The following is a 27,633-nucleotide window of genomic DNA, read 5'->3' as shown; positions in this document are numbered from 1 at the left end:
CCTCCATGATTTGGCATGTTGTTGTCGAGGTCATGGGGAGCCAAACTCAAAGGTACAATTCAGCTTGATTTTTCATATGCTTCAATTCCAGTTTTCGGTCAAATGAGGAAGTTATATCGAGAACAAAAGATGAAATACATGATCACTAGTAAGGAAAAGCCCGTGAATCATCCTGTAAATTATGTACAGACAGATTTAGAATCTTTTGTTTTGTTTGCGGAAAATTTCAACGAGGTAGATAGTTAGTTAGTTCAAGTAGAAGATATACCAGACATTTCAGAAAATTTCAGAGAAGTTTTGAGGAAGGAAAGTGAAGAAAGGTCTGCTGTCATAAAGCCACATGCAGAAATAAATGGGCAGCAAGCAGAGCATGAAACAAAATCAGATTTTCAGCACTTAGAAGATGATGAAGAGGGTCTTTGGACCATGGATTTTGATGGTGCAGTGGGCAGCGATGGGGTTGGTATCGGTGTGTGGATTTGAAGCCCATTCTCAGCCCAAGATCAAGTTCCAAGCAAGGTACGGGTATGCTCTTACAAATTGGCGTTTGATTGCTCGAATAATGAGGCAGAATATGAAGCTCTTATTGTTGGTTTGAAAATCCTTCTGAAGTTAAAGGCAAAGAAAGTAGCAGTATATGGCGACTCTGAATTAGTTATCAAGCAAGTGAAAGGTGAATTTCAGGCCAAACATCCTCGCATGAGAGCTTATAGAAATGATGTTTTAGATATCTTGAAAAGATTTTCTGAACATACTTTAACATGTGTGCCCCAGATTCAAAATGGTGTTGCAGATGCATTGGCTAAGGCGGCAAGTAATTTGAAAATACCCATGAATTCCAACAATAAGTTCGAGATATACGTGAAGCATCGTCCTACTGTTCCAGATAACCAAAGGTGTTGGCAAGTGTTCCAAGATGACGAAGAAATCAAAGATTTTCTGCAAGTTAAGGGTAGGTTCGAAGACATCTTAATAGATACGGAAGCTGAAGGAGTGAATTAGATGGATGTATTGCAGCTCAAAGATAATCACATTCCAAAAGGATTGATTCCTTTAAAGGAATTGTTTGATCAGGATGATGTGGCCCGCAAGCCAACTTTGAGGCCAATGGACAAAGGAGTTGAAGATGTGAACCTTGGGACAGCTGCAAATCCAAAGATGGTGAAGCTTTCAAAAGCATTGTCACCTAAGGTAAAACAAGAGTATATCATATTATTGTCTCGGTATTCTAATGTCTTTGCATGGGATTATTCAGATTTGAAAACTTATGACACAAGTATTATTCAGCATACCATTCCCATAAAGCCAAATCAAAAGCATTTCCGGCAAAAGTTAAGAAGAATTAATCCTAAATTGCTGCCATTGATTGAGAAGGAAGTCAACAGGTTGTATAAGTCCGGAATCATAGTGCCAATCCGGTTTTCCGATTGGATCTCCAACTTGGTGCCCGTGAGGAAGAAAACCGGTGAGATTCGCTTGTGTATAGACTTTAGAAATCTGAACAAAGTGTCATTAAAGGACAATTATCCGCTGCCCAAGATGGATCACATATTGCAGCGGGTTGTGGGGGCATCTAGGATGTCATTGCTTGATGGTTACTCCGGATATAATCAGATTTTGGTGCACGAAGATGACCGTGACAAGACAGCATTTACTACTCCATGGGGTACATTTCATTATGCCAAGATGCCGTTTGGTTTGAAAAACGCGGGTGCTACATTTCAGCGGGCAATGGACATGGCCTTTGCAAACGAGAAGGATGTCTTTTTAGTGGTTTATCTTGATGATTTGACCGTGTTTTCCAAATCAGATGAAGAGCATCTGTTTCATTTGACTAAGGTGTTTGAAAAGTGCAGAAAATATGGCATCTCATTGAATCCGAAGAAGAGTCTTTTTGCTATGAGTGAAGGCAAGCTGCTGGGCCATATCATTTCTAAAGATGGCATTCGTATAGACCCTGCACGAGTAAAAGCAATTCAGCAAGTGGAGCAGCCCCGTAGCAAGAAAGAAATTCAGTCCTTCAATGGTAAGTTGAATTTTCTGCGTCGTTTCATTCCCAATCTTGCTGAACATCTTAGAGAGATAACAAATATGCTGAAGAAGGACAGCGAGCTCAAATGGACCGAAGGGGCGGTGAAATCGTTTAATTTGATAAAGGTAATCTTATCTTCAGCTCCAACATTGATTAGCCCGGATTATACACAGGATTTTATTTTGTTTTCATTCGCCTCTGAGCATACATTGGCAGCTGTGTTGATGCAAAAGAGAGATGGAGTTGAGAGGCCCATAGCCTTTTTCAGCCGCATCATAAGAGACGGAGCGCTGAATTATAATATCATTGAGAAACAAGCGTTGGCCTTAATCAAAGCATTGAAAGATTTCCGAGTTTACATATTGAATTCTCATGTTTTAGCATATGTTCCCAATGCAGCTGTGAAGGATGTTCTAGTGCAACCGGAACCGGAAGGAAGAAGGGGTAAGTGGATTGCTGCACTCTTAGAATATGATGTTGAAATTAAGCCTACCAAGTTGATTAAAGGTCAAGGTCTAGCTAAGTTGATGGCTGAAGCAAACCTTCATGTCCTTGATATAAACTTGATTGCTGCCTTGTCGGATGAAGACGAAGAGAATTCAGTTCTACAGGTGTCCGATATCTTTGTGTCTTCTCCTTGGTATGCTGACATAGTTTATGTGCTTCAAAACTTATCTGCACCTCCTGGCATGCCTAGAAACAAAGCTAGAACATTGAAGCTTAAGGCTGCCAAATTTTGCATTATCAAATCTGCACTTTATTGGAAAGATCCCGGTGGCATCTTGCTGAACTGTTTGGTCGAAGAGGAAGCAAAAACAACAGTAAATGATTTCCATAAGGGTGACTGTGGGGGTCACTTATTTTGGAAGACCACAGCTAATAAGATCTTGAGAGCTGGTTTCTATTGGCCTTCTTTATTTTCTGATGTATATAAAGCAGTAAAGAGCTGTCATGAATGTCAAATTTTTCAAGGAAAACAGAAATTACAGCCATTGCCTCTCAAGCCGGTGGAAATCAGTGCACCATTTCAGCAGTGGGGCTTGGATTTTATTGGCGAAATCTACCCTGCATCTTCCGGACAGCATCGATGGATATTGACGGCTACAGATTATTTCACAAAGTGGATTGAAGCCATTCCCACCCGACAGGCCATAGATTTGGTAATTATTTCCTTTCTTGAAAATAATATCTTGTCACGTTTCGGCTGTCCACAAAAGTTGATTACTGACAATGCAGCTGCATTCAAATCAAAGAAGTTGGTTGATTTTTGTTTTAAATATAACATCAGTTTGGGAAATTCAACCGCTTATCATCCGCAAGGTAATGGGCTGGCCGAATCTTCAAACAAATCCCTTGTGAATATTATAAAGAAATTGCTGGAAATAAACAAGAAGAGTTGGCATAAGAAGTTAATAAATGCACTATGGGCTGATCGGGTAAGCCAAAAGAAGTCAATTGGTATGTCACCTTTTGAAATTGTTTACGGAGTAGATGCAGTGTTTCCTTCTTCACTTAGTGTCCCGGTGGCCAAATTGTTTCAAGAAGCTAGTGGTGAAGAGGATCCTATGCAACGACGGATCAATCAAATGATTCATTTGCAGCAGACACGAGAAGAAGTCCACCGGAATTCCCTTAAGTTGCAGGAGCGCATAAAGAGAATCTATGACAAAAAGGCCAAGGCAGATGAGTTTCAGATTGATGATGTTGTGTTACGGTGGGATGCCCGAAATGAGGATAAAGGGAAGCATGGAAAATTCGACAACTTATGGAAGGGTCCTTACAAAATTGCAGCATACTGTGGTCCAAATGCTTTCCTTCTCAAAGAAATGAACGGAGATGAATGTCTTGGAGGGTCGGTGAATGGTCGGCTGCTCAAAAGGTATCATGCTTGAGCATTTTCTGCTCTAATCACTCTCATTGTAAATACCATGTCATTTTCTTTCTGCAGCAAGTGTGAAGCTGATTTCCATCTTCAGTTTGGGGCCCGCGGTGAAGGCTATAATCCTAAAAATGGTGATTAGTTGGGGTGAGTTTTACAAGTTGTTTCATGTCAGTTCATTTTCTGTATAGAGTTAGTGAGTTAGTGTCCAAATAAAGTCTTGAATTTCAGTTAATTGTCTAAGTCAAGTAAAGTTGTTTTCAAGTTGGTCACATGTGAATAAGTTGACTCCATTGCCCAATGATAAAGGCACTGATCTGCTCTCCCAGAGGTCTGAGGTTCTTGGTACCTCCAAGGAGCTACCATCCCCATTGGAGCCAATGTTAGTGTCGGTCTTGAAAGCCCTCCATCAGTGATCAAAGCTCTTTGCATTTGCATTAGTAGGTGTCTCATCAGTGTCAAAATTTGCATCCTGTTAGGCATGCCATAACCCTGATGGAGGAGCTGGTCTATTCATATCCCTTTTGGCTTTGCTGGATCAGGTCATATCAGTCATTGAGTTTGTCAAGCTGCTCTTGTTTGGTCTTAATGTCAAAATTCTAGGTCTAGGGTTTTGGTCAGTTGTCTTAGCAAGGTTAGCAAGGTCATGTCTCTGAAAGTCCTTGAGTGACCAGCAAGCCAGAGGGAGGATGGTAAATATGTTCCTTTGAAATTTTCATCATGTATAGTTCATTTTTTAACCTTGGATTTAAAAACCCTGTTTTTAAAGCCAAGGTCATGATAATTTTTGTAAAAAGAATAAATTTCCAAGAAATCTTCAAAAAGGTAGCAACAACCCTGGTCCCCTTGCCACAGTCCTTCAGATGATCTCCCTGCAAAAAGAATCAGGTGAAAGCACTCAAAAAAATCAACTTCAGGATAAAGGAAACCAAGAAAAATCGGTGTTTTTAAAAAGTGACCAAATAGACTTTATAAAGTGGGTTTTTGGATGAAATTTTTTCAAAAGTGAGATTATAAAAGATGATGTTCCCTCATTTCACTCTCATTGTGCATTTCGAGCTTCCAAGAGAGATTGTGAGAGAGTGAAAGGCGAAGGAGGCGAAATTACAAGCGTTTCGGGCAGTTTGCAGGTGCGCGACCCGTCCAGGCTCGTGCGCGACCTGTTGGGCGGTGCGCGACCCGTCCAGCAGTCTCCGGCAGTGCAAAAACATAACGGGCGCGACCCGTTGGGCTGTGCGCGACCCGTCCAGGGCTGTGCGCGACCCGTTCAGCTGCCAGCTACCAAAACCTCAAACAAATTCCTTCATTCCTCTTCAAACTTGCTTGATCGGTCGAGGTAGGCTCCTAATCCATGGTTGTTGGTATGGGTGATGAAAATGAGGATGTATGCTATGGTTTTATCTTTTAAATTTGCAAATGAATGGATTAATATGGCTGTTTGCTAATGTTTGTAAAATGCTAGGGTTTTGTGACTGTTTCAAGTGTTTTTGTCCCATTTGGTCCCTTCCTTTTCCCTCTTTCATTCATAGTCACGCTTGCATCTCTGTCCCATATTATTTGCACATAAAATGTTGCCTTTTTCCCCCATCCCTAAAGCTAAAAACCCTACCCCTCTCACAAGCACCCAAAACCCTAATTCCCTCTACCATACCCATGCAAAAACTAAAACAAAAAAGAAAAGATACATTTGTAAAGAAAGAAGAGAGTCATGTGAATTAAATGTTGTTGTAATATCTAAAAGCATGTACATAACCCCTATATACCCTTGACATCCCCTTGTACATGAACACTTTCCCTTTATGTGAAAATAATGTGTATGCACTCCTTAATGTGCATGTACTCCTTAAGAATAAAAGAGCAAAATTTGCCTTATGACACACATGAACTCCTACAAGCAAATTTGTGTATGGTGTCCCTATGTCCCTATTGATACATGTATGCCCCTTCCATGTTCATTATCATACATGTTTTATCCCATATGAGATGTTCTTTGCAAATGATTTCCCAATGTTAAAATTGTGTTCCTATATGCATGACAATTTGTAAAGTTTCCCTTGAAAATTCCCTGTTATTATCATATATTCCCATTCCTTGTTAAGAAGTTCCCTCCCCTAACATTCCCCTCATGTTTTTCCCCTTGAAACAACATAGAGTTCAGTACTTTTGCAGGCAGAGGCAGTAGTTCAATTTCTCCCTCAGTTTGCCCACCTTGCTCCAAAACCATGTCAGATACTGAGACTTATGAGCAAGGTGATGACCATTCATCATCTACAGAGATTGAGCAACAGAGGAGGCCTCGTAGAGGGGGTAAGGGAGGTCACCATAAGAGGGAGGAGCCTACTTCATTGGCAGAGTTACAGGCTTGTCCTTTGGCACTGAGTTGTTTCCAGTACATGTCATGCTATCAGTTTTGTGAGAGGCTCTCTCAGATTCAGCATCATAGAGAGTTGGCCCGCTTGTTTGTCTTACACCTCCATGATGGACATGTCACTCTTGTAGGGGTGAATTTCATATTGACACCCGAGGTGATCTCAGAGGCTACAGGTATACCGAATGTGGGTGAGGTGTGGTCTAAGCGCAGACTTCTTGATTTTGTTCACTTTGAGCCCTATGTCCGGCCATCATTTGTGAAACTGTTGACGGGTGTTTTCCCATTCAGGTTTCTTCGCAGTGAGTATGTCCCCCTCATGAGACTCATCATGCATTACTTCACATGTGAGGGCAGATTTTCACAGGTGTATTCATATCACATTCGCCTGTTGATGCATTTCACCCAGGTGAGGATGATGAACCTCCCTATCTTCCTGTTTCAGAACATTCAGAGGATGGTGCCCATGTTGCAGAGGAAGACCCCGGCCCAGCAGTACAGGAGCCTTTGTCACTATGGTTTGATTCAGCTCATAGTTTTGCATCAGTTGACACAGCAGGGCATCTCATGGGAAGAGTTCATCTCTCGTGAGTTTTTCACAGTGCCACCTCAGCCACATCAGGAGGCTATTCATGAGGAGGGAGGACCATCTCAGCAGCCTGATGCTCCTATCACCCGACATGTCAGCTCTACTCCCATGGTCACCTATCAGAAAGGCCCAAGGGCCTTATTTGCAGCAGCTAGGCGAGTACTATCTCCACAGCAGGTGGAAGGGGTCTCGCCTTCATCTTCAGAGCAGCGAGTGTTATCTCCACAGCAGGTGGAAGGGGCCTCGCTTTCTTCACCAGCAGAGGTATTGCAGAGGGGCAAAGAGCCCATGGTTCATGAGGATCCAGTGATCGATCTTGAGGTCAGTTCTCCTAGCCAAGAGGCAAAGGAGATCATTCAGCAGCTTAGGGCCGAGAATGATACTTTGCAGTGGAAACTGGAGGGTGCCCAATGGACCATCACATATCTAAAGCAGCGGAACACACAGCTGGAGGAGGAGAAGGCCCTTGATGAGATTTGGAGGATTCGCAGTGATCGAGTCCTAAACCGTAGGAGGCCCGGTGATCCATTGCCTGTTGACCGGGAGTCTTTGCTTATTCAGGAGAATGCCCACTTGGAGAGGCTGTTGGCTAAGGCCAACCAAGAGAAAAGACTGCTGAGGAACATGAAAAACCACTATTGGGCCAGGATGCACGTTTGTAAAGAAAAGATGAAAGTGTTCCAAAGAAGATTGACCGAGGCTCTTAGGAGGAAAAAGAAGGCCAACCCACTCCGCATCTTGGCCGAGGCTTCTCTCACTCATCATGACACTCACTAGCCTCTTCATCGAACCAAGTACAAAAATTTTTGGAAGTTTTGGCTCATTTTTGGCATTTTTGGGCAATTTACAGGTTTTGGCTTCTCAACGGGTCTCACCCCCGGTGAGACCCTTTGTCATCGTAGCTCCGTTTTGTGAAAACTCAGCATTGATGGATTTTTCATGCAAAGTTACATATTCCCATGCATTACCTTGAGTTTTCATGGAGTTTTGGGCCTCCAAAAGGTCAAAATACAATCAAATTTTGACTTTCTGCCCCTTTTTTGAGCTGCAGAAGTAGTCTTGGGATAATTGCCTTTTGACTGGGGAAATGACCTCCAAATCCAAACATTCCTATTGGGTTGGAAAGTAGACTCAGAGGCCTTTCCAACGACCTATCCTGCACCTCCTTCTGACACCGGGAAGGCCTCCAAACAGGTCTCCAACGTGCGCGACCCGTTGAGCAGGATGTGCACGACCCGTTGAGGGAACTTTGCCAGATTTGACCAATTCAGCCCAGAATTTGCAGTTTAGCTCCAGTTTGACTTGCTGAGGTCGATGATGATCCTTTTGAATGTACTTGTGGCAATTTTTGGGTACTTTTACTCTTGTTTTACTCTTCTAGAAGTTTCTCTCATGTAAAAGGGTAAAATTGACTGTATGAACTGGTTTCCAAGTTTTTAGAGGCAAGTTGTTTTGACTGCCTATTTTGTAGTGCTTAGTTTAGAAGTTGTTTAAACAGCTCCTAGGATAGTGAGCTCGACCCTTGGAGGCAGGGAAAGAGGTTAGATCATCTATATTATGTACTTTCATGCTCATTTTCATGGTTGGACTCTTGAGGGAGGAACTATTCATTGTATATTCACTTGTATCTCTGCAATTTTTGGCTAAGGAAGACCAGGGTTTTGCAGTCATCATTGGGATTCTTGTGGACTCATTGTGTTGATGGTGTGTCTCTTCATGTTATTGTAAGCTTTGTTATGTGATTCATTTCCTTTCTATACTGCTGCATATTAAACAAATGAAGTGATAAAGTTAGAATTCATGCTGGCCATGCTCTGCTTTCAAATTTGTTTAATTTATGTGTTTTCTGCTGTCTAAAGAGAATTCAAATCCATTGTTTGCTCTCTTTAGCCTTCTTATCTTTCTTCCTGATCATCCAATTCAGCTAAAGACATATACACAAGCTCCTACCTTGCCCCAAAGACCCCCCTGCAGAAACTGTGTCACATCCCCGCACCCTAAATTGCAGCTCCTCAATTTGCCACCAAAAACCCCAAATCAACCTTTATAATCAGTTTACTAGCCTAATATCAGTGTTACTTTGTTGTTCATCTCATCTCATTGAAGATTTGCCGAGATTTGACCGGAGAGAGCCTTCTCCTGCCCCGTAGGGCTAGCTACGAGGCTGAATGGTTTGATGTAGCTTTGAGATTTGCCTTCTCAGCCTGAGGTGAAATTTCAAATGCTAACACAATCATCTAATGTTTTTCCTCAACTCTTTCATCCAATTATACCAATGGAGCTTTTGTAAACTTGAGGAGCTTGGAATATAATAACTCTTTTGTTGCTAAGATTTCCCTTCAACTTACGATGTATAATTTGAATGCCACTAAGAATCATTATTCTCAAGGGAGATCACGATCCTCTTGTTTTGGCCTCCTTTGCCTATGTAATTTCACTTTGTAATTATTCATTCATGCAAACATTAGTGTTAAAGGAATTTGACTCGAAAGACCAAGATGGAGCAGGTTATGCCCTCTATAATTTGACTTAGAAGATTAAGTTGGAGTATGATATCCCTTCTATTATCCAGAGTAGAAAAATGACCACTGTCACCTCTCCATAAGAGCCTCAAATCCAACTCCTTGCCCAATATCGCCAACTAACAACCATTTGGTTCTCGATTTGGTTAGCTATGAATCACATCTCTCATGTTTAGTGGCTTGAGACTGCGTAACACGTAGAGAACCTAGATTAGGATGAGAAAATTACCATGATTCAAAGTATGCTTAAAGAATATGGAATGGTCAATATTAGTTTTGTACCCTAGAACCTTTATTGAATCTCATTCATAGGAAAGGATTAATTCAATTGGTACTGCTCTAGACCACCACCTTTGTTGTTTTTCCATAGCACTAGAATGAAGGTTAGGGTCTTAGTATCACTAACACTACCAATCCAAATACCACAAAAAACTACTTTTCACAACATAATATAAACAACAGTAAATAAACATGTGCACAAATGTAGACAATTTTTTTTACAATTTTCAACAACCCTACTTTGTTATATTAATAAATTGTAATACAACTGTATAGGCCCCCCATACTAGGGATAATGGCCCTCATACATCCACTAGTACAAGAATATAGGAACACGATACGCTAATGGTCTAGCTATTGTAATGCATAATCATAACTCCTCTTGTCGTATCTTGAACACAACTATTGGTCCTTCTGCTCCCAATTTGTAGCACTACCTCTATTAATGGTATTGGTCCTTTAGGTCACTATGTTAGTGTCAATCTTTCCAGCCTTCCTCCAGTGATCAAATATGCTCTTACAAAGTGGTCTCAGAGTGTCAAGGTCAAATTTTGTCATTTCAGTGAGTCTTCAAGCAAAATTTGGTCACTAGGCATTAGGTCTAGGGTTTGCTTTCACTCCTTTCAAAATTGCCCAAATGTCAGTCTATTTCACTATTCAGCTGAGTCTATCATCATTCATAGGGTTTTCATCATCATGTCAAGTTCCATTGGGTCATTTTACACCTTGTTCATGCTTCAGTTGCGCCTAGGCAAGGTTCATTTCCCTCTCCTAGGGTTTTGAAGGCAATTTTTCTTGGATGGTCAAATCATTAGAAAAACTTGTATCCAGATGTTCATACACCTTCCCCTATCCTTCATGTACCTTATCAAACACTTCCCATCTCTGAGATCCCCCAAATTCTTCATTTTTCCACAAACCCTAGTTTCTTGCTACAACCTGGCAATTTTCTAGGTTGGGCCTGTGTTTTTCCCTTTTGGACCCCTTCCCCTCACTCGATCTTTGAGATTCCACTTTCCCCTACTTCCTAACATCCCTCCCTACTTCCAAAAATTTCCCCAAGAATTTAGAAGCCCCTTATCCCCTTCATTTCGCTTCATTTCGACAAAATCCCTTGTTCCACACATCGGGATAAGTTTCACTCAAAAGATGTTTCAGAGCAATCAAAGATGAATTTTGGAAAACTGAGAGATTTTTTTGTTCACAACATGCCAAAGAAGAAAAACCTCCTTCACGTTTTACACAGGTGTCATGGTTTTAGAGAAATGTCAAAAATACCGTTGCCTCAGGAGAATCGAATGCACCTCTGAAGTGACCTTAGGAAAACCAAATTTTCTCCTAGCTTGGTTGGCCAAATGACTTTCTTGATGAGTTAAATGTTAACTAGACACAAATATCTTTCCAATGAGATATCATGAGCTCAATGTGGAGTTGCGGAAGGCATTCAAAAGTTGACTGCAACAGCACTCTGCCTTGAGGCAGCCTCATTTGGTACATTTTGACCAGTCTTGGGAGATTTGATTTTTGACAAGGAAAATGAACTCCAAATTGAAAAATTCCAGTTGGGTTGGAAATTAGACTCAAAGACCTTTCCAACGAGCTATCTTGTGCCCAATTTTGACACAGAGAAGACTTCCAAAAGCCTCCTGAAAAATGCACTATGTAGTTGGGTGCGCGCTACGCACCCAGGGCGCGCTACGCATCAACACACCTTTTTCAGTGTAAATTTACTCGTGCGCTACGCACCAGGGGCGCGCTACGCATTGGGTGAGGCGCGCTACGCGTTGAGAATTCTGTCTAGAAATTCGCCAGCAAGTATTCAACTCCTCTCCTAACTCAAGCAAACCACAGGTAGGCTTCATTTCCATGGCTGGTTCTTGGTTTTGCAAGATTAATGAGAAAAAATTATGATAGATGTGCCATGAAAATTAAATGTAAAAACCTTAAAGTTGCTATGTGGATTCAAAGGCCTAGTTTTCTAGGGTTTCTAAATTACATGCTGCCAAGGTTTTCCCACTTTTGTGTTTCCTACCCCTCCCATATTCATCAACATTTTCCTCAAAAATTCTTCATAAAACCCTACACTATCCCCCTACAAAATTCTAACCCCTCCCTTCTATTACAACCATAATATACCCTAATTCACCCCAAACCCTAAAAATTATCAGAATTTCTATATCCTTTCCCTTCCCTAAATTCCTTGTTTATTTCCATTGCCCCTATGTCCCTAATGTTCCCCCTTCCCTAACAATTCCCTTATATTTGTGTCCCCTTGGTCATAACATTTTGAAAAACAGGAAAAAGTCTACAGTCAATTGTGTGCACAGTCAGCATATATATTCCAGCCATCTTGTCTTCAACAATATGTCAGAAACCGAGTCAGCTTATGAGCAGAGTTATGACAGTGATTCTACACCAGAAATAGAGGTGCCAAGGAGGTATCACAAAAGTGGCAAAGGTGGTCGGCATGACAGGGAGGAGCCCACATCTTTGGCTCATTTGCAAGCTTGTCCACTTGCAATGAACTGTTTTCGATATCAATCATGTTTTGAATATTGTGAGCAGATCTCACAAATCCAGCATCACTGAGAACTAGTTCGTTTATTTGTCCTTCATTTGCAGAATGGTCATGTAAACCTTGCTGGAGTGGATTTCACCTTGTCACCCGAGATTATTTCTTAGGCCACTGGGATACCAAATGTAGGGGAGGAATGGAATAAGCGCCAGCAGTTAGACAAATTTCACTATGAGCCATATATCAAGCCCGGGTCTATGAGACATTTAACCACTGTTTTTCCTTTCAGATTCCTAAGGGATGAGTATGCACCATTGATGAGACTCATCATTCGATATTTCACTTGTGAGGGCAGATTTTCGCATCTCTATTCGTACCATATCCGTTTGTTAATGCATTTTACAAGGGTACGTATGATGAACCTTCCATTTTTCATGTGTCACAACATAGAGAGGATGGTGCCCTTAGTACAAAGGAAGACCCCAGCACAGCAGCATAAGAGCATCTATCATTATGCACTGATTAAGATCATAGTGATGCATCAGTTGGCACAGCAGGGTATTGCTTGGGAGGAGTTCATTTCTCGCGACTTTTTCACGGTGCCACAGCCACCTCCCGAGATTGTCCATGATGAGGGAGGGCCTTCACATCAGTTTGACATTCCTGAGCCCGAGCATGTTAGCGCTCCTTCATATGTTACATATCAGAGAGGCCACAGGGCCTTATTTGCATCTGCACGACGAGTATTATCTCCACATCAGGTGGAAGGGGTCTCGTTGACTTCATCAGCGCAGTGAGTATTATCTCCACATTAGGTGGAAAGGGTCTCGCCTTCTGCAGCACAGGTACAGGACAGAGGCAAGCAACCCATGTTTGATGAGGGACCTTCAGGAGATCCGGACACGGATATTATTGACCTTGATATCAGCTCTCCTAGCTCGGAGCTAAAGGAGGTCGTTCAACAACGAAAGGATGAGAATAACTTGTTGCAACGGAAATTGGAAATGGCCAATTGGACAATCAACTACTTGGAGCAGCGCAACAAACAGCTAGAAGATGAACACACTCTTTATGAGTTGCGGCGAATCCGAGAAGACCAAAACTTGGCCCGCAAGAGATCGAGTGATTTGACACCTATTGAGCGAGAGTCTATGCTCATCTGAGTGAACACTCATTTAGAGAAATTGTTGGCCAAGGCAAACAGAGACAAAGATATGCTCCACCATATGAAGAATCATTACTGGGCCCGCATGCATGTTTGCAAAGCGAAACTGAAGATCCTTAAAGGGCGATTGAGCAAGGCACTAAAACGGAGAAAAAGGCCCGATCCACTCCAAATTTTGGCCAAAGCCTTTTTGAAGGAGCATGGTACTTGATGATACACCCCCATCTCAAATCTCAAAAAATTTGGAGAAGTTTTGGTCAATTTTGAAATTTTTGTATTGAAAACAGGTTTTTGCCCTCAACGCGTAGCGCGCTGCGCGCTACCCTGAAGATGGGGAGGCCCAATTCAAGAAAGGTTTGCATTTTTGGATTTTTCATGATAAAATACACCTGCTCAGCCACTTCCAAGACATTTCATCAAGTTTTGGGCCCCCAAAAGGTCAGAAAAGATGCAAAAAATGATCTTCTGCCCCTTTTTGGACACATAGGAAGCAGTCTTGGGAGAATTCAGTTTTGGAGGGGAAAATGGGCACCAAATTGAGAAATTACACTTGGGTTGGAAAGTAGACATCTAGACCTTTCCAACAAGCCCACCTGAGCCTCATTTGGATGCCAGGAAGTGCCCACACAGTGGGCTGAAAGGCGCACTACGCGTAGAGATTTGGCGCGCTACGCATCAGGGAAATTTTCCAGTTTTTCATCTATAGCACAGGACAACGCAGCTATTTGACCAGTTTTGACTTTTTATGGGATTTTTCACCCTATTTGATGTAATTAATGTATTTTCATGTTGACATGACACTTTTTTACCTATTCTAGAAGATTCATTCATAAAATGGCAAAAAAGTAATGAATGAATTGGTTTCCTAGCTTATAGAGGCAAGTTGTTTTGATTGCCTAGATTGTAGTGCTCAGTTTAGAATTGGTTGAAACAGCTCCTAGGATGATGATCTCGACCCCTAGAGGCAAGGAAATGTGTCAGCTTGCCTATATTATGTATCTTCTTAGTCATTTTCATGGTTGGACTCTTGAGGGATAAGCTTAGACTGTATTACACTTTGTATCTCTGCAATTTTGGCAAAGGAAAGACCAGGGTTTTGCAGCACTATTTGGGATTCCTGTGGTTATTTTTGTTGATGGTGTGTTACTCTCATGTACTTGTAAGTTTGTTATGTGTATCATTTTCCTACTATTCTCTTTTGCAAATTAAGCAAATGAAGTGTTAAGGTAGAATTCATGGTTTTCTATGCTCTGCCTTTAAGTTTGCTTAATATCTATGTTTTCATCTGTTTAAGGAGAACTCCTAAAATTTTCTTGCTCTCCTTAGCTCCTCATCAGTCATACCTATCCATTCAATTCCTTTAAAGGCATCAAAACAATCACCTACCTTGCCCAAAAAATACCTCTGCAAAAAATGTGTCTCATCCCCGCACCCAAAATTGCCTTTCCATGTTTTCCAACAAAACCCTAAAAATCTTAAATCAAAATATCTTTATCAATTTACTAGCCTAAAATCAGTATTCATATCGGTCATCTCAGCCCCTTTGAAAACCTTTTGCTGAGATAGACCCGGAGAGAGCCCTCTCCTGTCCTCGTAGGGCTAGCTACGAGGCTGAGCGTGGTTTGATGTTTCCTCGAGTTTTGACTTCTTCAGCCTGAGGCAGATTTGAGCGCTAACACACTAAACATGGCTCCTCCAACTGCTCTCTAGCTGATCATTAGTCCTTCAATGCATCAACACATAGGGACTTTGGTTGAGTTGTTCACAACTCTGTTTGTGAACAAATGTCAACCCACTACTGCTCCTTAGCTACTTTGGGATTTATTCACTCTAATGCCTTCTTGCACTACTCCAATGAATACAAAATTCGAGTCGGAGGGTTACCACCTATCACTGCAATATGTCCTTCTCTTCATTGAAATTAGGTTGATCCAAAGTTTGACCTCCTTCTTTTGAGCTTTGAATATCAGTCACTAGAGCTTCCAACAATCTACCTCTCCTATCAGTCCTCTTTGTCCTTCAAAAGACTGCACTTAGGGCTCCCTTGAGCACCTCCTTATTTCCCTCCAACAAACTTGAGACACCCAACCAATTTTTTCCAATCTGGACTTATCCTCTAGCAACAAATCAACATGAAACACATTACAATATACCTTGTTCTATGTTTGTCCTTCTTGTTGTGGGTTTAAGCCTGGTTAGGGCTGATGTTAGTCTACTTTAGCACCTTATTTCTCCTCCCAAAAACTTCTCCACAGTTGTGGCTCCCTTCCTCCTTGCTTTTTCTCCTACTCGTTTCCTTCTTGGAGCAATACAAACCATGTTTTAGGCCTCACGACACCTTCCGAAGCAAGGGTACAAGGCTCAAACCTCTCTCCAATGATTACAGAGGATACAACATGCAAACAAAGGTCTGCCCACACACAAAATACGCCAAAACTAGCTCAAAACTTGTCCACAATAACTTAGCCCCTGCTTTTGATCTCTGTAACCCTCAGACAATCATAAAATATGCCAAAACAAGAGTTATTCTCCTTCGCTGAGGTCTTATCCTGATATGCGACCCAAAAAACATGTGTAATATTGTGATTTGATGCTTCTTGGATGTGATCAAATTTCCTCAATGTCACTTATATTTATATGCTTCCTTTAGGGTGCCAACGAATTGTCCTTGGGGCACATTTTACCCTAGCCGACTTGACTTCTTGTTGAGTGAATCTAACCAGCACATAAATAAATTTGTATCTTCCAAACTACATGAAATCTCTTGGTGTTTTAAATGGCCCCTTTATCCTCTAAGGGTTCCCTACATCTGCCAAGTGCCAAGCGTCAAAATCTCTTTGTGGTAATACCCACAAGCTTGGGTGAAAAACCCACACCTTCGGTTCTAAGCCCACAAACATTTTTTTGGCACTTATTCCTCCAAAACAATGAACCCTAGGGCTTGGAGTACCTCCCAAGCTACAAAAAATAACAACCTTCAATCATGATATCCTCATTATCATTATATCCCCTCGTGCTAGCATCTTATTGCAGAATATTTATAGTGAGCTCGTACTCATCCTAGATTAGTCTACACCCTAAATCATTATTATCCTCAACTTCACTAACTATAACATTAATGGGTCATAAGGTGTTGTACAAGTTGGTGGCCAACTCACATCTCATGGCTATCACAACCTCACATATTATAAGTATTAAAATAATGAAACTTTTTTGAAAAATTGTTTACAATATTTTAGTTACCTTTTCTTTTGAAATTTCATCACTTCAATATTTAAACTAGTTTTTGTTGTTGTTGTTGTTTTATGAATTTAATTAACTATATACTTTCATGAATTTTTTTATTAATTTTAATTTTATTTAGTTTTTTGGGTTGGCTTAATGCATAGGGGATTTGAATCTCGAATATCATGGTTTACATAATACTTCATAACACGATGATCACTAATTGAGGTTCCTCTCCTGTGAAATTCTAGTTTTTTAAAAATAAAAAGTAAAATTATTTTAAATTAAGATATATAGAATACAATTAAAATAGAGTGAAGATATTTTTTTAAAAGAAAATCAATCTTTATAGTGTAAATGAAACGTTAAATAAAAGAAAAAACAAAAGCGTCATAGAGGAGTTAACCTTAGAGGAGTGTACTCACACTAGTGATCTTGATATGAAGTGATAATTCGAGAATTATAGAAGGGATTTGTGGTCTTCCAATGTTTTGACAATTATATATTGAAAAGTGCAACGATCTTTGTTGGAATTAATGGAGAAAGATAAACTTAGATTATTGTTAAGATCATGATAGGATTGAGACTCTAATATTAGACCTTAGATCCTAATATCTAGGGAGTGGTTGAAACCATCCCATTAGTGTGAAAACCTATATATTTTAGGCTCATCTGACTCATTGGAATAGTGTGTGTGTATGAGTGTTTGTACACTCTCCAGGTATCTCACCTAGAGAGCCATTTAGGTAATATCTTCATATTTTATCATGGTATCAGAGCTACAGGATGGAGGGACCTATAGGCTGAGTGGAGGATTTGAAAGGCATGACTGAGGCGAAGTTGTCGAGTAGTTTGGAGGTCCAATCACACCAATCCACTATAACTCTTAAGCACATTTTAATTTGATCTGTCGTCATAGATATGTGGAGTAAAGTCATGAAGACCTTCACGAGTCCATGTTGCTAACAAGCGTCGACCCTATCAGGAACAAAACTGCGTGTTTGAGGAAGAGTTGCTGCTCACAGTGAGCTTGCCGTCTAAGAGGAGCTCGAAAGGAGGAGGTCGTGGAGGATGGACTTGCCCAGAGGCTGTGAGGAGAGTCAGTGGAGAGGTTTGTGATTTTATGTCGCGTGAATTTGCACCTGAGCATTTAGATGATGCCCATGGTGCCAGAACTAGAGCTAATGTGGAATCATAGGGAAATGTGCACAATTTTCATAGAGGGAGAGGTTGTTTATTTGATCGCACTGTGTTGAACCGAAGGTGCTTCTATGACTACATTCAGTGGCTGAGAGATTCGGTTTGTGTGCCCATTTTTTTGAAGATCGAGAGTTGATCTACCCCCACCTTGTTGCCATTTGGATGCCCCAATCCCATTTTAGAGCCATTGTCTGACAGATTTGGCCATCCTTATTTCTTATTGATCCACTTATGTACTTGATGTCAAGGAAGTTGCTGTAGTGATCAAAGAACGCTGTCAGAGCGATATGTAGCAAGAATCCGAAAGCATGCCTGTAGCTATTGAACGACTGCAAATTTTCCTGTTCATATGTGAAGAGACCAGCAACGTGAATGTGTATTGGTGAAGCAAGTTGATCTACTGAATGAAGCCGGAGCCAGAGTTACTACATTGATCAAGTCCTAAAGCTACAAAGAGGTAGAAAATCCGTGCAGTCGATTTGGTGGAATGATCGTGGTGGTGTGGGCTGCTACGAAGAGCTAATCTACAAAGGTGGAGAGGTGAAACGTATTTGAATCACGTACTGCATTGCTGGGTCAAAGGAGAATATGTTGGATACTGTAGTCCCATCTCCCATTGCACCGCTCTGCTCGACACTCAGAAGCATTTCATTTCATGGAGATCACTTAGCTGATATGGAGAGGCTTCCCTATGGGATAAGATATGTTTTGTTGCCTTCATTGGAGCATTCGAACCTCATAATTCTTTTTAAAAGGAGAAGCTTGATGATGGTTGGATTGGCAACAACATGGATCTATTTTGGTTGTAGCATGGAATTCCGTGGAGGTGTGCATAAGGCTGCAAAATCGCTAGAGGCTGCATAGCATTTGGATAGCAATGATCCGGTATTGCTATAAGCGTCATCTAGCAGATTTGGAATTTTTTTTTATTGTGTGAGAATCTTAGAAGTTGCAGGTTGTGGAGATCCCAAAACCAATTGGGTAAATTTTCTTCTAAATTATTATATGCCATAATGAAAATGCAAAAGTCCTTACTGATTTGAATCCATCTTTAGAAATATGTGCATCAGAATTAGATATTGATTGGGTTTCCACCTTGTGAGAGGTCATTTTGTTGCTCGTCGCCAAAGCCAAGGACACTAAGACCTGCATGGCACAGAAGCCACAGTCTACAAGGTTCTATAGTTGAAGAGCTGCCAAAGGGAGAAGTTTCCCGCCTGCGTGGTAACGAGGTTATTGGAGTTGAAAAGAAATCTCGAAGCGAGATAAGCTGGACTTTAAAAACATGTCTATATTTTTAGATATTTTTGATTCTGATGATGATGATTTTCTCATGTGGGAATTTGGCATTAACATGAGTAGTATGTTTGAGTTAGAAGAAATTTCAGAAAAATGTGATTCTGTTGATGACCATGAGAATCAGGAGGCAGAGTTTGTTGTGCAAGATTCATGAGTTGATCTTCAAGAAGGGTGTGAAGAGGAATAAAGTGTTGAAGATCAATTGGACGAGCCACATGACGCTGATTGCAAAGATGTGGCAGAAGAAGACAAAGCTGGAGAGAATTTAAATTTAAATTATGATGATCTCATTAATATTTCCATGTATGCAGACGTTACATCAATGAATGATGAAGACATCATAGCTGACTTTCAGATGGTTGACACTGGAAATAGTGAGAGGGAAAATTCTCCTACCCAGCCTATCACAATCTTAAGAAGGGGGAGAATAAGAATTCAAGCTTTCCATCACTGGGGAAGAAATGAGGTGAAGAGATATCACTACGTCATGGCGAGGAAAGAAAAGATGAAGCCTCGACTCAAGATGAACAAGTATGGGCTCTGCTACAAGAAGACTAAAATGAAAACTTTGTTACCAAGTTTTTTTCATGTTTTAATTGTAAGCCTAGCTGAGACTAGACCAGTAGGCGTATGTTATTGTACAATGCCCTTTCTCCATTCGCGGGGAGTGTTGGAATTAATGGAGAAAGCTAAAATTATATTATTGTTAAGATGATGATAGGATTGAGACTCTAATCTTAGACTTCAGATCCTAATATCTAGGGAGTGGTTGAAACCATCCCATTAGTGTGAAAGCCTATATATTTGAGGCTCATATGAGTCAATGTAATATAACATGTATTGTGTGTAGTGCTTGGGCACTCTCCAAGTATCTCACCTGGAGAGCCATTTAATTAATAGACTATCAGTTTTTTATCATTCTTCGAGTGCCCCAAGTGTAGAAGAGAGGTTGAAACAAAATGGTGTGACAATAAACATATATTAAAGTTTTCAATTCGTAATTTAAAACAAGACAAACTGAACTATAACCATACATGGTTGTAATATAAATTGTCCTTTAAACACAAAATAAATAGAGTAAAATATTATGCAGTGAATATGCTTTCCATATATTTTTAAAATTTATATTTAAAAGATATTTTAGTAAATTTTGTCATGATTATATTTTCATTAAATATGAAAAATAGTTATATGTTTCTTTTTTTTTTAAATATTAAGATTATAACATCAATCAATTCTACAAGACATAAGTATTTTTCCCAATTAAACATATTAGTAATATGTTTAATGAAATTAATTGAATTAATTAAAGTAGTATTTTTAAAGTTGAATTGATTTGTTTAGTTTTTTAAAAACGTATTTAGTTTTTTAACCATTAAATATGAAATTAACGTAAATTAAATAAAAACAACAATAATAAATATTTTTTAATTATAAATAAATAAAAATATATATTTAATTTTATGAAATATTAACATTTTATTTATTATTATTTATTTATTTATTTTATTTAACTTATAAATATTAATAAAAATATTTATAAAAATCAAAATATCTTTTAATCATTATAAATAAATATAAATATACACTCAATTTTAATAGGTATTACATTTTGTGTTTTTGTTAAATTTAATTTTTTTGTATTATAATTCAATTTTTTTTTTTACAAATATTTATAAAAAAATTTACGAGAAGATGAAATTCATTACTTAATTCGCATAAACATATATGTTTGTTGTTTGTAACTATGTTTGTTCTTCATAATAAAAAAGTATTATGAGTTTGAAATGTATTAATATAATTATATTGAGTGTTAAGTTAATATAATAAAACCATCTTAACATAAGAAGGAAAATTCATGGCTAAATTAAAGATGCTAGAGAAGACTTGCTTTCAATTTGGGTTGTATAATTTGAATGCACCAAAGAATAATCATTCTATGGGGATGTCATGAGCCTATTTCTTACCTCCTAACATTGCAATTCAACCATCATAACATTCACTTTTATAATCAGGTCATTCTAGACACACCGATAATCATATAACAAATTTTGTGAATACACAAGGTATTGTTTACCAAGGGGTGGGGTTTTGATTCTCGGATTTGGTGTTGCTTGTGCTCCCTTACTATCACCCACATCCCTGTGTGAAGGATACTGTGTCTCGACAGAATGTTGGCAACTCACCGGTTGACCTCCCAACCTACTCCTTGGGTACTCTTCTTCCCCACAGGCCACTGAGTTGTAATGTGGTTGTAAGTAGAAAAATAAATACTAGTTAATGAAGGCAAGCACTCCTAGCTCAAGAGCTCCCTCTCTTATCACCTACACCTGACCAAAATCACTTTAGTATTTGTAGTTAGAGGCAATAGAATTATCTTGTCCAGCCAACAATAGGGCCCAAAAATATCCCTTCACCCATAGCTTGCTCCTTTTATAGGAGGCTTCATAGGGGATACTTGGCACTTCATGCAAAATAACTATTTTTATTAATTTAAAAGTTTGATTATTCAACCACCCATGTGATACCCTCTCACCAAGGCTCTCTTAATTTCTTTTACTCAAATTTTTATTCAAAAATAATATTTCTGCTCACCCCAATATGACTCCCTATTTCTTGTCCTAGATGTCCCTTTATCCCCATTTTCTATGCCTTCATTTGTGTTCAACACTGAAGTCAACTGACAGGTCTCATATTTGGTCCCTCGACTACATTCTAGTTTAACTCAAATTTACTCTTAGATGGATATCCTTTTGTTGGATCTTGCCGTATATAATACTCGTAGCTGCTATATACTATGGTAGGCATATTTCTTGAATGAGTCAAACTAAACAATATCCAGTTATTCAAAAACTGAAACTATTCGGACCATATCCAATGAGCATCGAGACTCTATTTATGTCACCTTTTCCCCTAAGAATTACAAGTCGTTCGGATCGGGAAGGATTGGGTCGGGCGTGACTCAATTTACCTTTTCTTAATGCTAGATTATTAACGCAACTAGAAAAACAAAAGGGTGGGAGAGCTACATGGTCTGTCTTTTTCCCCATCCCACTTGTCACATAGAAGTTTTCTAAATTTTCTATAATTTAATTTATTAATCTTTATTTTCATTCTCCACCATCTCTTCTTAATACGACTAGACTATTCTAGGATTAATTTTCCTAATTAACTCTATTTCCCTTTATCCCCTTTGCTTATTAAAACCTTATGTACTTTGGAGTTACTTTATATGCACATTCTCTACCTAAGGTTTTCCAAATGTGGGAAGGGTAGAGTTATTAATTGGTCCAATCTTTTCTTTCTTCCTAATCCCTTTTTACCCCAAGATTTACCTTTGATTTAGTTTGCTTGGTTTTAAAATCACACTTACTTCATTATGTGAATTAGTATGATTACCTTGTCTTAATTATATTTCAATGGTTTCTTTTTTATGCAAAGGTGCCAATTTGGTCGTGCCCTTCAAACACTTCCCTCTGAAGTTCCAAGGGTGTCACGTCAATCAGTTCTTTCTTTATGCGAAGGGTGCCATGTCGGTCATTCTCTTCAAGAACTTCCCTTTGAAGTTCCAAGGGTTCCATGTTTCTTGCCCTTCAAACATCTAGTGACATATGACAGAATCAAAATTACTAAAGATATCACCACATCATTTCATTAGATAAAACAACATCTTTGACTACCAATGATTCATCTACGTAATCATGAAAGAGTGATAGTGATATGGTTCTAGGTATAATTTCTTATTTAACATCATTTACTTTACAAAATTTATAAACATTACCCTTAGGATAATCAAAAGATGTTACACTAGATGTTACACCTAGTCCATCTGAAATCTCATTTGGTAAAGAAAGAGAGGGTAAGAATTTTTTGTTATAACCGTCATCTTTCCAACTCACTATTCCATGATTAATATAAGATTCATCTGCCTAAAATCTTGAATGAGAATCATCACAATGTTCATCTAGTAAACAACAAAAATTTCCAACAAGTGAATTAGAAGGATACATAGCTACATAATATTCTTAAAAATTTGTATGAAAATAATTTAAAGATAAAATACCTACTGGAGGGTGTTTCCTATACCATTGTCGAGATCTACCTTCCAACGACATCATGAATAATTTCATCTATACTTCCTCATGTTCGACCCCCATCCTAGGAAGGGAATCATGGAAAAGGAGTTGGTGTTCAATCAGATCGTGTCTTTGTCTTCATGAAAACAAGGTAGGTAGGTATCCCATATGTTTATATCTAGTAACTCATTTGGAAATACTGCAATTTGATAAAAATAGAAAGGAGAAAAACATGATGCAATATAAGAAATAAACATTAGTAATTATAAATCAAGAAGTCATCAGGTGAATAAATAAACAAGAAATATATACACTTGAAACACTTTTATGGTGGTTGATGTTATGACCTTGAACTTCACCAATAGGTCACAAACCTAACCATTCAATCAGTTACCAAGAAAAACAAAAAATAATCTTCGTTCCTCGACAATGGCGCCAAAAGATGTTGGTGCTCAAATAATCCAAGTAACTGAGGACAACCTGAGACCACATCACTGAGGATCATAGATCCTCTCATTCTAGGTGACAAGGGTTGACCTCCCTTTCGTCACAGTGGGTATTCCCTAGTGCTAATCAAAATTGAATAGTCATTGTAAAATAGTCTGAATTAAATCAATTTTCTAATTAAACAAATAAATAAGTGAAATTATTAAATAAAGAGTGTTGTAAATAAAATAATGTTTTTTGGGAAAAAAATATGGTAGGTACATGATATAATTTATAATATTAGTTTGCAGTGCTAATAGCTTCCTCATATTATAAACAAAATTCTTTCATTGTGCTTAAGGATTCATGAATTGTTTCTAGTGAAATGAAGAGTTTTTATGTTAATTTTATGAGAAATTTAACATAAATCATAAATTGAACAATAGCATAAACTTGTACAGAACATCATCAAAAACACATTACAATAAGCACATGATAAAGTAGTTCACCCCTCCTGGGATACGTCTCCTTGATCTAGCTTCCAATGGCTTGAGCGTCTCTATTATGCTCAAAAGTATAAAAATTTGTTTTTACAATGCTCAAATGCTTCTAAAACCTACTCTAATGAGTCTAACATGTTCAAAAAATGGCCATATAGCCTATTTTTGCATCCAATTTGGTGGAAAACTGAAGAAATTATGACTTCCCCTTGTTTTCCCATTATTCGTTCCACAAATTGCTCCACATTCGACAGGAACCCACAATTTCGCTCCAAAAATCTGCTAACCGAGCGAGAATTTTACCACACGACAAGCCATAATATGTCAGCGCTGACTATCTATCACAAATCGCGACCGGGAAGGACCGGCGGGCTTAAGGTTTGTGTATGTGGTGGGAAATTTCATGATTGTGATGTGGCAGACCTGACAGAACTATAAACTGGAACTTATGAACATCTTGCATCTGGGAACTTATCACAAATTGTAGTTCGGTGGTGCCTTGGCAGGTAATCATAATGCGGGCCTTTGCACCATTGTGATTTGCGATTGTGATATCGCATTGCAACCCAAACCTGTTGGGGCCGATTTTCCATAATGCCTTCCCTTTGCCGATGTGTGATTGTGATCTACCGCATCGCGCCTCCAACCGATTCTTGAAATCCTTCCTTTAAGGCCCCACCGTACCAACCATCAGTATTATACTAAGGTTGACTCAAGATGCAATTTAAGTTTAAGTTTTTAATACATAAAATTTAATGCAAGGTCATATATCTAAATTTTTATTGGTATTCTTTACACTACACACTAATTTCTACTAACTAACTAACCCATGGTAATATTAAACTTCTCATTAAAGCTACAGGGTCATGGTTCCTCAAGATCCAAAACTTACAACCATAAGTCTTAAAATCACATTTAAATGATAGAGTCTTTAGTGGGATAAATAATATCAATCTTTACAAACCACAATTTCCAATAAGCTAATTGTTCATTCTATTGCAATTAAAAGTGTTTAAGAGTGACTAATTTGATTTTGTTCTAGATAATATGCTTATGAATTCTTTGGTAAAACAAAGGGAAGAAAAACAAGATAATTCAACTTCTAAAGGAGTGGTTTCCAATTATTATGAATTCATATGTGAGCTAACAATTACAACAATTCACCTACCCAATTTTCCTTCCATGGATTTTTAATTCAATGGAATCATCATGCTTATTCTTTGAGATATTTCCAAAAACACCTTGGTTGCAAATCCTAAATTCACTTAGTCATATTTATAGAAAATTCATAGATGTAATTAGCTACAACCATTGAAGCATTATGTCAAACAATTTGCAAGCCTGAAATGTACAACCATTGAGGTATTTTGTCAAACACTTGCAACCATAACCCTTAAGGCGATTTCACCACAATTAACTAACATGAATCTAATATTACATAACTTCTTTTTCATTGTCAGTAATTCCAATAAGTGAAGCTAATACATAAGTAGAACTATCATCCATATTTATTGTTGCATATACAAAAATTTAGGCACATAATGACTATAAATATTTAAGAATTTTTACAAATAGATCGTAGTGATGTAGCTACAACCATTGGATAATTTTTAACAATGGTTAGCAGTCACAAAACAAGTTGCTAGCTATTAAACTATCAAACAAGCAGTCACAAGTTATTTAAACTATCAATGTATTAACCATTGAGACTTTAAAATAAGAATTCCAAGTTTATATAACAAGCTGGTTTCATAAAAATAGATTACCAAGTAAATCACATCGAAAAAACAACAAGACAAACCACTAGGTAGCAGCTTCAAATCTGTAAAATATAGAAGATTACAGAACTAGATTCTAAAACTCTATTTTTTGAAGTCAGGACATGGCCTTATGATACAGATACCCCCTGAAGTTAAAATGAACCAAAACAGAAATGCCTAGAAACGTGATTATTTATCACTTTTGTCAAAGATATAATGTGAAAACTTATCTACAGTTGTAAAAAGAGAAGGAAAAACCAAATTTATGCTATTAACATGTTTTCATAAAACTCATGGCAGCCTGAATGCTTAAACCATTAAGACATGATGTAAATCAACTTGCAATGAAACTATACAAAAAAAAACTTACATAAAATAAACTACAGTTATTGTAAAATCCTTCAACATTTAGTGTGCAACGTTTGATATACATCTAAGTTTTAGTCAAAAACCAAATAAGCAAACACCTTGTAATTAACTACAAGAAAAAACACAATATAATGTTGTCAACATACCTGGCAGTGAATTTATACAAATCAAAAAAAAAAAACAGGAGTATGCTCCAACTCCAATATCCTTACCAACTCATTGTGGACCACCCGGTTTTCCTCCTAACCATATCCAGGAAGAACTTCTCCCCTGGAACCTCTGAGCTACAAAAGCTCACAAGCAGTACCAAAAGAAAACAGTAGAGAGATTTGCAAGCAAACTAAGGAAGCAAAATTTCATTTCCTCTCAATACCACTCATGGCCAATCTCAATAGCTAGAGATCTTAGGATTTTAATAGGAATTTCAGATTTATTATGAAAGCAATTGGCTACTCTCCATATCTCTCCCTCTCACTATTTTCCTCAAGTCTCTTCCACTCTTGGCATCATAATCCCCCCAAGTGAGAATACATGAGACTCATATATAGGAGGAGCAACAATTCTTGTCATAAATGAGGATTAATGTGCATGCATTGGATTCCATTTAGAGGAGTGTAACTTATGCCATTAAGGAGAGTGTAAGAGGAATATTTTATCACATATTTTTAATGAGTGAAAAGGAATATGCCATTATTTGATGAGTGCATAAAATAGAGTATAATGAATTATTTAAAAGAGAGAGAGAGAGAGAGAGTTACATAGAGCCATGAGAGTCATGAAGGAGATGGGTGAATTGACTGAGGAGATAAAATTGACTTGTAATTCCTTTTTAATAATAATATCATAGTCTCATAAAAGATAATAATAATATTAATAATATTGAGGATTCAATCAAGATTGAACTATTAGGATTGATTAATGATAAGTTAAGTTGTTTTTCTTCAACTCTACTTGATTACCACTTTATGCAAGGTGATTTACTATTTTTGGAAAGTCATGCTTGAGCTGCTTGACATGACTTTCTATTTTTAGAAAGTCATTCCAAAATTGTGAGAATGAAATTCTATTTAAGGAAATTCATCCATGAGTGGTATTTTTCTTCTGGAGAATAGGGATTCCGCACCCCTATCTCATGCATCTCCATGCCTTAGTAGATTGAGGACTCCGCACCTTGACCTACTCCAAAGATCCAAGATTCCACAACTTGATCATTTTAATATTCAGAACTCCACACCCTAAATATACAATACTCAACGACTTTATCTTTTTTGGATTTAGGACTCCGCACCCTAATTTCCATGCTCTCTCATCTACTGTGATTGAAACTTTTCATTTCTCCTTATGGTATTGATTGTGAGATTTTACCCATCTGATGGTTCACTGGTAAGGCCTTATTCAAAGACCTGCACACATTACAATCTCATATATC

Source organism: Pinus tabuliformis, chromosome 2_1 (assembly GCF_031772625.1).
Source record: "Pinus tabuliformis cultivar Carrire ecotype Pingquan chromosome 2_1, CPIR1, whole genome shotgun sequence".
Lineage (NCBI taxonomy): Eukaryota > Viridiplantae > Streptophyta > Pinopsida > Pinales > Pinaceae > Pinus > Pinus tabuliformis.
This window is presented reverse-complemented; position numbering follows the sequence as displayed.